The sequence below is a fragment of the Mirounga angustirostris genome, unplaced genomic scaffold (assembly GCF_029215605.1).
Source record: "Mirounga angustirostris isolate CCGP_5_RB_7025 unplaced genomic scaffold, mMirAng1.0.hap1 SCAF_4, whole genome shotgun sequence".
NCBI lineage: Eukaryota > Metazoa > Chordata > Mammalia > Carnivora > Phocidae > Mirounga > Mirounga angustirostris.
This window is the reverse complement of record NW_026991712.1, coordinates 184,597,967-184,607,936: the sequence shown is the minus strand read 5'-3', so window position 1 is coordinate 184,607,936 and position 9,970 is coordinate 184,597,967.

Here is a 9,970-nt window from a genome sequence, read left to right as displayed (position 1 = left end):
TTCTCTTGTTAACACTGACGGGAAGATGCCCTAATCCACATCCCAGCAAAATATGCAGATCTTCAATAGACACTTCCTCTATTACAAAAGCCAAGTGAGCAGATGGTGCCTTTATTATTTTTTAAATGTATAAGTATTTCCTAATTGTCGATAAAATTATTCGTCTAATAAAAAAATTATAAAAATAAAGCTATGGCCTTAAGATGCGGCATATCTAAGCACAATTACATGCCACTTATGATCCTGGGGATTTGTTTGGATGCCAGTCCCTGGAAATGTGGTCCCAAGACCTGGATGGGCAGAGGGCTGAGCTGGAGCTTTCAAGGGAGCAGGTGCAGAAAGAAAGGGAAATGTCTGGCAGGGGAGGAGGGCAGCAGGAGGAGGAGGTCCCTGAAGTGAGAGCAGACAAACTCTTAGCTGGCATGTGTTTTTCTTGAGTTTTTATTCTATGTAATATGTCAGGAAAAAAAGGTGTATTCTGCCAAGCTGGATAATTTTTAGAAACCTCTCCTGAGCACATAAGGAGGAGAGAAAGAAACCTAAGAATACAAGAGTATGAGTGCCTATGTGGCCAGTTCACTTGCTTTACCCTCTGGCCATCTCTGACTCTTGTCTGAACGCAGTCATTTGCTCATTCACGCGTTCACTGTACTTTTACTGAAGACCTACTACGTGCCAGGCACTGGGCGGGGTGCGGGGGACACAACAGTCACCAGAACAGCCTGTCTCTGCCCACATCGTGGTTTTTAAAGAATTATTTATTTTTTTCAAATTGAGGTAAAATATACATAACATAAAATTTACCATTATAACCATTTTTTTAAAGATTTTATTTATTTATTTGAGAGAGAATGAGATAGAGCATGAGAGGGGGGAGGGTCAGAGGGAGAAGCAGACTCCCCGCCAAGCAGGGAGCCCGATGTGGGACTCGATCCCAGGACCCTGGGATCATGACCTGAGCCGAAGGCAGTCGCTTAACCAACTGAGCCACCCAGGCGCCCCATTGTAACCATTTTTTAAAAAGATTTTATTTATTTATTTGACAGAGAGAAGGAGAGCACAAGCAGGGGGGAGCGGCAGGCAGAGGGAGAGGGAGAAGCAGTCTCCCCGCTGAGCAGGGAGCCCAATGCGAGGCTCGATCCCAGGACCCTGGGACCATGACCTGAGCCGAAGGCAGATGCTTAACCAACTGAGCCACCCAGGCGCCCCATTGTAGATATTTTTAAGTGCACAGGTTACAGGCACGAAGCACATTCACTCTGTGCAGCCCCCACCACCATCAGCCCCCGTGAGTTTTCTCATCTTGCAAAACTGAACTCTGGGGGCATCTGGGTGGCTCAGTCGGTTAGGCGTTTGCCTTCGGCTCAGGTCATGATCCCGGGGTCCTGGGATCGAGCCCCACATCGGGCTCCCTGCTCGGCGGGAAGCCTGCTTCTCCCTCCTCCACTCCCCCTGCTTGTGTTCCCTCTCTCACTGTGTCTCTCTCTGTCAAATAAATAAATAAAATCTTAAAAACAAAACAAAAACCTGAAATCTGTCCCCGTGAAACACGAAGGCCCCCTTTCCCGGAGGAGGCTGCTGTGTAGGGCACCGCTTCTGTTATCATCCTGTGGGTTTCAGCGTATTCATTAACCTGTCTTCAGAAAGATTGAATAAGGGATTAAAACGGCCCTTATAACAAGTACCCAATTACTGTGTAAAATCTAAATGTGGAGTCCTTTTGCTACTCAGCCAGTATCTTCAACCTCCTGGTCCCTTTGACCTTCTGTCGCTCCCTCCTGGAAAACCTCAGCCCTGGAGCAGTTTGCCCCACCTCTCCTGAGCCATGGCAGGAACCTCCATCTGCCTGTAGTGTATCTGCCCACATCCCTGAAGGGAGAGGGCTCTCCTGGGTCTTGGCAACAATCCAAGCCTCCAATAAAACAGGTCCCACTCTCCCATCCTCCAGCCTCCCCTGCGCCCCCCCATACCTGCAGAGGATCCCAGAGAACCTTCTAGCAAGTACCCCTTCTGTTCTCTTCCATCAAGATCAGGAGACTACGAGGCTTTGCATTCATCTGGCCCCATCCTCCTATGAAATCGGTATCTTCCATCCTCCCTGTTCCCTATGTTCTGGCCCGTCCTCTGGGTCACCAGGCACCAGCTGCTGCGACCCCCATTATAGACTCTCAAACATCCGCATCTCACCTTGTTTGATTCTCTCCAATTAAAAGAGAACACAAGAGGGCGCATGGGTGGCTCAGTCAGTTAAGCATCAGACTCTTGATCTGAGGTCAGGTCTTGATTTTAGGGTTGTGAGTTCAAGCCCTGCATTGGGTTCTATGCTGGGTGTGGAGCCTACTTAAAGAGAGAGAGAAAGAGAATACAGATTAGAAGGAGGGCGGAAGATGGCAGCAGAGTAGGAAGACCCTAAGCTTGTCTCATCCCACAGACACAACTAGATAACTATCAAATCTTCCGAAGTATCCCAGAAATCAACCTGAAGACTGGCAGAATGAACTCCACAACTAAGGGGAGAGAAGAGGCCACATCGAAGAAGGCAGGAAGTGCAGAGACGTGGTTTGGGGGTGAAACAGATCGTGGCTGCTGTGAAGAGGACGGAGCCCTGGTCATGGAAAAGGGTGTGAGAAAGTAACACGCAGGGGAATGCACAAGGCACTGTTTCCTTCCCCCCACCCCTCAGCCTAAACACAGAGTCACCTTCAGGAAGCAGGCAGCATGGGCACAGGCTGCCTAACTTGCTTACACCAGGTGCCACCCCATCCCCACTCTGGTGGGATTGTGCTTTTCAGTCACACTTGCCTCAGTCCTAGCAAGGAAAGCCCCTTCTCCAAAAGACCAGCACAAGCTCCTGCCCACACCACATCTCCTGACCAGAGAGTTCTACAGGGCCTCAGTTCTGGTGGAGGTGGTGTCAGGTCTCACTTCACAAGGAGACCAGAGCACACCCAGTTAAAACTCACCACACTCAGGTCAGGGATCAAACACTGCCCACAGCAGGCAAGGGCTCAGAGCCTTTGCAGATGACTCACCTGAAGGATAGAGCAGTCAGAACACAACAGCAGAGTACACGCAACACCCACCAGAGACACTCCCTGGACAGTACATGACCTCTTCTTCAAAAAACCATTACTCTCAGGAGCAGGACACATAACTGGCTTTTCTAACATAGGGAAGAAGGCAGAGACTTGGACAAAATGCCAAGATGGAGGAATTCATCCCAGATGAAAGAGCAAGATAAGACCACCGCCAGAGATCTGAGTGAAACAAATATATGTAACATACCTGATGGAGAATTTAAAGCAACAATCATAAGGATGCTCGCTGGGCTTGAGAGAAGAAAAGAAGACATCAGGGAGACCCTTCTGCACAGATAAAAGAGTTAAAAAAAAAAGAATCAGAGATGAAGAGCCCAATAAACAAGATTGGAAACAGGCTTGATGTAATGAACAGCAAGCTGGAAGAAGGAGAGGAGTGAATTTGTGACACAGAAGATAAAGTAATGGAAAATAATGAAGTTCAAGAACAGAGAGAGAAGAATTATGGATCATGAGAATAGACTTAGGGAACTTAGTGACTCCATCAAATGTAATAACATTCATGTCATAGGAGTCCCAGAAGAAGAAAAGAGGAAAAGGGGGCAGAGAATTTATTTGAAGGAATTATAGATGAAAACTTCCCTAATTGGGGAAAAGAAACAGACATCCAGATCCAGGAGGCACAGAGAAGGCCCATCAAAATCAACAAAAGCAGACTGGCACCAAGACATATTGTAAGTAAGCTGGCAACATATAGTAATAAAGAGAACACGGGGGCACCTGGGTGGCTCAGTTGGTTGGGCGACTGCCTTCGGCTCAGGTCATGATCCTGGAGTCCCGGGATCGAGTCCCGCATCGGGCTCCCTGCTCGGCGGGGAGCCTGCTTCTCACTCTGACCCTCCCCCCTCTCGTGCTCTCTGTCTCTCTCATTCTCTCTGTCTCAAATAAATAAATAAAATCTTTAAAAAAAAAAAAAAAGAGAGAACACGGGTTAGCTGTGTGGGTCCACTTATATACGGATTTTTTCCCCCATAAATACAGTTCTATAAATGTATTTTCTGTTCCTTGTAATTTTCTTGACTTTTTATTTTCTCTGGCTTACTTTATTGTAGGAATACAGCATATAATACATATCACATTTACTATATGTGTTAATTGACTGTGTTGTTATCCTTAAAGCTTCTGGACAATAGTAGGTTGTTAGTAGTTAAGTTCTGGGGGAGTCCAAAATTATAGGCAGGTTTTTGACTGGGGGCACAGAGAGTTGGGTGCCCCTAAACTCCTGTATTTTTCAGGAATCAACTGTACTCCCCCATCACTAGGTTTGCCAAATTCAGCAAATAAATATACAGAACTCAGGGCACCTGGGTGGCTCAGTCGTTAAGTATCTGCCTTCGGCTCGGGTCATGGTCCCGGGGTCCTGGGATCGAGCCCCGCATCTGGCTCCCTGCTCGGCGCGAAGCCTGCTTCTCCCTCTCCCTCTCCCCCTGCTTGTGATCCCTCTCTTACTGTGTCTCTGTCAAATAAATACATAAAATCTTTAAAAAATAAATAAATAAATAAATAAACAGAACTCCCAGGTAAATTTGAATTTCAGATAAACAACAGATAATTTTTAGTAAAAGCATGTCCCAAATGCTGCCTGGGGCATATTTATACTGAGAAATTATTGTTTCTCTGAAGATTGGATTTAACTGGGCATCCCATGTTTTATGTGATGCTCTACCCAAGACCACAGGCAGCGCCTAGGTCCCACACCATCTCCTTTCTTTCCCCGTCTGACTCTTGAAAAGTGTGAGTGCATTTGCTGTCACTCTCCATGCCTTGCTCGGTCTCAGCACTTGGCTTTCACAGTTAACACTCCCTCGCAAAGCCTTCCAGTAAGGTGACTGTCTTGTTGCTAAACCTAAGGTATGTTTTGTTGTCACTTCCTGGCCTCTTGTTGACCTTTGGCCATCCTGACTCTTCTCTCATCTACTGGATTCTGGAGACCCTGCCCTGGCCTCTGCGAGACCACTTTCCCCTGTCCCTCTCTCCCACCACCAACTTGGCCCTCTGCCGGGCGCCCCTAGGGTCCGTGCTGACACTGAACCAGCTCCTTCCGGCCCCAGCATCTCCTGCAGGACCTGGGCTCTGCCTACACACCATTACCCCCAGCTGCCCAGGTCAGAAACCAGGAGCCGCACTCCAAAAGGCTCACCCTGACTCCTGCAGGAGCCCCTTCATCTGGCTTGGAGTCCAGTCTTGTCTCTCATTAATCCATTTTCCTGACTGTAATCAGGGAGCTCTTTCCCAAGTGCAAATCTAATCAAATCCCTTCCCTGGTTCCGAAGTCAGTGTCCACAGTTTAAAATCCAAGCTTCCCAACATAGCCTATAAAATCTGGGTATGTGTTCCCTGCTGGCCCTGCAGCTTCCCTCATCTGCCCTCAGTCCCCAGCCCCTGCCTTCCCTCCCCTTTGCCTGGGCCCTTTGCTCCTTCTAGGAAACACACACTGGGAGTAGACAACTCCTCCTCACCCTGCCCCCAAGCCTTCCCTCCTTCCTTCACCCCTTCTTGAGCGGGCTTTCCACCACACAGAGCCCCACTTCCACCCCATAACAACAGCTGTCTCCCTACCAGGCTGAGAGAACCCTTCCAACTACTTTCACAATGGTATTCCTGGCACACAGTAGGTCTTGGTGACACTACGTCTCTTCTCAGGTTGTACCGATAGTCCCCTGGACTCAAAGCCCTCAGGTGGGCAGTGGGTCCTTTATCTCTGTGCCCTCCCACGGTGCCTGGTGCAGAGCACTGGAGGGATGCTAGTTCAGTGGAGTGGTGATCTGTATTTCAGAGTCAGCATCAGCTTCTTCAATGAATTTGTAAGAGACATATTTGAAAGGTTTCAATGACAATTAATTTGAAGTACAGCTATCAGAATCTATATTGATAAAAAAAAAGTAACGTTCATTTTTATGTATCTAAAATGTTGGGAGCAAGAAATCCCAACCTCTAAATCTTTCACATACCCTGGCACTAAAGTCTGCTTCCATGGTTTACAAAGAACGGCATGTTATTCCATGATTAGCATTTACGATTGATGTTGCCATAGTAATATGAAGGGTTTTTTTTAAATAAGCTCTTTTCTTAGATATTCTTTTTTCTGTGAAAATGATAGCTTTGTGTTTTTATTACAGAGCCCTTTTTTTTAAAAAAACATCAGTAATGACCAGCCTCCCCACCCCATCACACACAGACCACATATAACGCACCCAAGCTGAGGTCCATGGGTACCTCTCACCCACAAATGGAAAGGTCTGCTCTGCACAGAAGAAAGACACCCACTTTAGCAGCCATGTGCTCCTCATATCAAAAGTTTCCATCAGAATGATACCTTCCTCCAGAAAAGAAAATAAAAATTTGTTTCAGAAGTAACCTAAGCTTGCTTTTAAGCATTTAGAAAACTGTTTCCAATTTGTACATCCCTAAATATGCTCATTTATTTTTGCAAAAATGCACACTCATTTCTATCAAACTATCAGATTCCTAAATTAATACCCAAAGGGGATCATATTATTCTGTCTTGGTTTTCTTTCTTTGTTAACTGTTACTTAGGGGGAAAATGACTCCTACCCCAAGTTCCTTTGTTTTTCATTTATAAGTTTTATACATTATACCAAAATATAGCATGATAAAAGTATCATACAATCTGAGTAATAAACACAGAATAAACTGGACTTTCTGTGTTTCTAATCTGGGACAGATGAGTTTAGTTGAGTTAGTGAAGGTGACCCAAGACGGTAGAGCATGACCGATCCTTTTGTGTATATGGATAATGGACTACAGAGAATTATACACCAGGTGCCCAAAGCTGAGAGGGAAAGCCACATTAGAATTTATACCCCAGCCTTGGTCTTGAAGTGGCACTGGTAATCCACAAGATTCAAAGACAAATGAAGCTACTTGATCTATTTAAATTAAAACAACAAATTTTTTCTGAGCACATATAATTACATCATACACCAAAACGTTAAAAAAAATGCATCCTTTAAAGAAGGGAGGAAAACGGAAATACCTATTATTACATTATATTTCTTTCAGGCAGTAATTTTCTTGGAATGTGGCTGAAGTTCAGATCCAAGTCAAAGATGATAGAACCACTGGCTGACTCATCAGCAAATTATTCTTTCCTTCCCCAGAAAAATCATTTGGTAAAATTCAATATGCATTCATGATTTAAAAATAAAAACTAACCCTCTTCACAAGCCAGGAGCAGAAGGGAACTTAACCTGATGAAGTATATTTTAAAAAAATTTTCCTGAAAATATCCCCTATAAATAAGATGGAAAAGACTATTACATTGCACTGCAAGACCCAGCACTAAGTCAAGCAGAAAAGACATAAAAAACAAAGGATTAGAAAAGGAAGAAACTATTATTATAACAAATAACATGATTGAACAGAAAACCCAAAAGAATCTACATACGTACTATCAAAAATAATAAAGAAGTTTAGCAAGGAGACTGGCTATAAACTAATATAAGCAAATCACCTACATCTTTATACTCTGACAACAAACAAAACCACTTAAAAAGCAAACACAGCGGTGCCTGTGTTGGCTCAGTCAGTAGAGTGTGCAACTCTTGATCTCAGGGTTGTGAGTTCAAGCCCCACGTTGGGCACGGGGCCCACTTAAAAAATAATAATAAAAAAAATAAAAATTATAAAATAAGAAGCAAACACAAAGCAAGGTACCTAGAAATAAATCTAATAAATGATGTACAAAGTTTCTGGAGAAACTTTATAAAATTTTGTGGGACATTAAATTAAATATTTGTCCTACCAGGTATCAAGAGCTTTTATAAAGCTGCTGTAACAAAGACAGCGTGGTATTTGCATGGGGACAGTCTTCTTGACAAATGGAACAGAACAGAGAGTGTAGGAATGGATGCACGGACATGTGGAAACTCGGTGAAGGACAGAGGTGGTGGTGTAGATCCGCAGGGAAAAGGACCATGGAATAAATGGCATTGGGTCTAATGGTTATCTGCACACAGAACTCGCAGTTGGACCACGACCTCACAACACATGCAATAGGCAGTTCTTGATAGTTTAGACTTAAGTAGACACTTAAAACTTTCAGAATAAAAGGTGAGAAAGTATCTTTATGATACTGGGGCAGGGAGGGGCTTCTTTAATCGGGAAAGAAAAAATGTGTTAACTATATAAGAAATGAGCTGTACATTTAACCAAATTAAGGTAAGAATTTTTTTGCTTATTACTGGAAAGACTGAAAAAGCCATAATGTAAAAAAGAAAAAGATTACAAACAAGGCAGATATTTATAACATATACAAGTGACCAAAGATTATTATCTAGAATATATGAAGAACTATGAACCAATAAGAAAAAGACAACCAAGTTTTTAAAAACAAGTGGAAAATGGGGCACCTGGGTGGCACAGTGGGTTAAGCCTCTGACTCTTGATTTCAGCTCAGGTCATGATCTCAAGGTCATGGGATGAGCCGGCTCCGTGCTCAGCAGGGAACCTGCTTGAGGATTCTCTCTCCTCTTCCTCCCCCTCTGCCCCTCCACGGATGCTCTCTTTCTCTCAAATAAATAAATCTTTTTAAAAAATGAGCAAAAAACATGAGCAAGTGTTTCACAAAAAGAAACACAAATGATGTAAGAACATGTGACAAGATGCTCATTAGTAATTTGGGAAATGCAAATTAGACCACAGTGAGATGCCCTCTTAAACCCACTAGATGGGCAAAGTTAAGAGTTTGACGATCCAGGAGGGTAGCAAGGATGGGATTCAGTGAGGCTGACAGGTGCATGACTTAGAACCACTGTTCTGAAAAGCAGTTCAGCACCACAGCGGACTTCTTATTGTTCAGGCATATTTTCTGGTCCTCCCTGGGTGAAGATTATGCCTTCCACCCCGTTGGTGCACAGCTTCACTGTGTGATTTGCTCTAAAGGTTAGAATCTAGCCAACCAGCTGTGAACAAAGTGGCCAGTACCCCTTTGTCATGAGACACCCAACATTCCAAGTGGAAGCTGCTCCTTCCACCTAAACCCGAGTGACATAATGTGGGATGGAGCCACGGCCAGCATGTGATGACAGCAAGAAATGCATCTCTGCATCTCTGTTGTTTTGCTGTAGTCCATTAAGATTGGCGGGGGGGGGGGGGTGGTAAGGAGGGTCGTTTTTTATTTCTGCATAACTGAGCTCATAAGGTTGAACATTCATGTGCCCTAAGACCCAGAAATTTCACTCTAAGGAAGTTTCCCTAGAGACACTTCCACAAGACACACAGAAAAGAACATTCATATCAACATTGTCTATAATTGCAAAAAAACCTGGAAACAACTCAAACGTCCTTTGGTTCAGAATGGATCGATAAATTACGGTATATTTGTAAAATGATACAATCATCAGAAGAATGCATTCTAGTTATACACAATAACATGAATGAGTCTTTATAAATAGAATTTTGAGTGATTAAAGCAAGTCACATACAGCATAATACCATTTTCATAAAGCTCAAAAACAAGCAAAATTAAATAACATAGTTTTGGGGTACATAAATATATGAGCAATGATTCTTTTTTTAAGCAAGGGAATGGATCAAATTGAGTTCCGAGAGAGTGTGCCTGGGAACAAGGTGGGGAGGTAGGCAGATGAGGGAGGGAAGCAACACAGATGGTGGTTGACCTTGACTCTGACCCTATGAAGGGTCAGATGGTCAATATTGTAGGCTTTGTGGGCCTTACAGTGTCTTGTCTCTACTCAAATCTGCTGTTGTAATGCAAAAGCCACCTGAGTGTGGTTGTTTGTTCCAATAAAACTTTATTTATGGACTCTGAAATTTGAATTTTACATACTTTTTCATGTCATTAGATATTAGTCTTCTTTTGATTTGTTTTTAACTATTTAAACATGTAA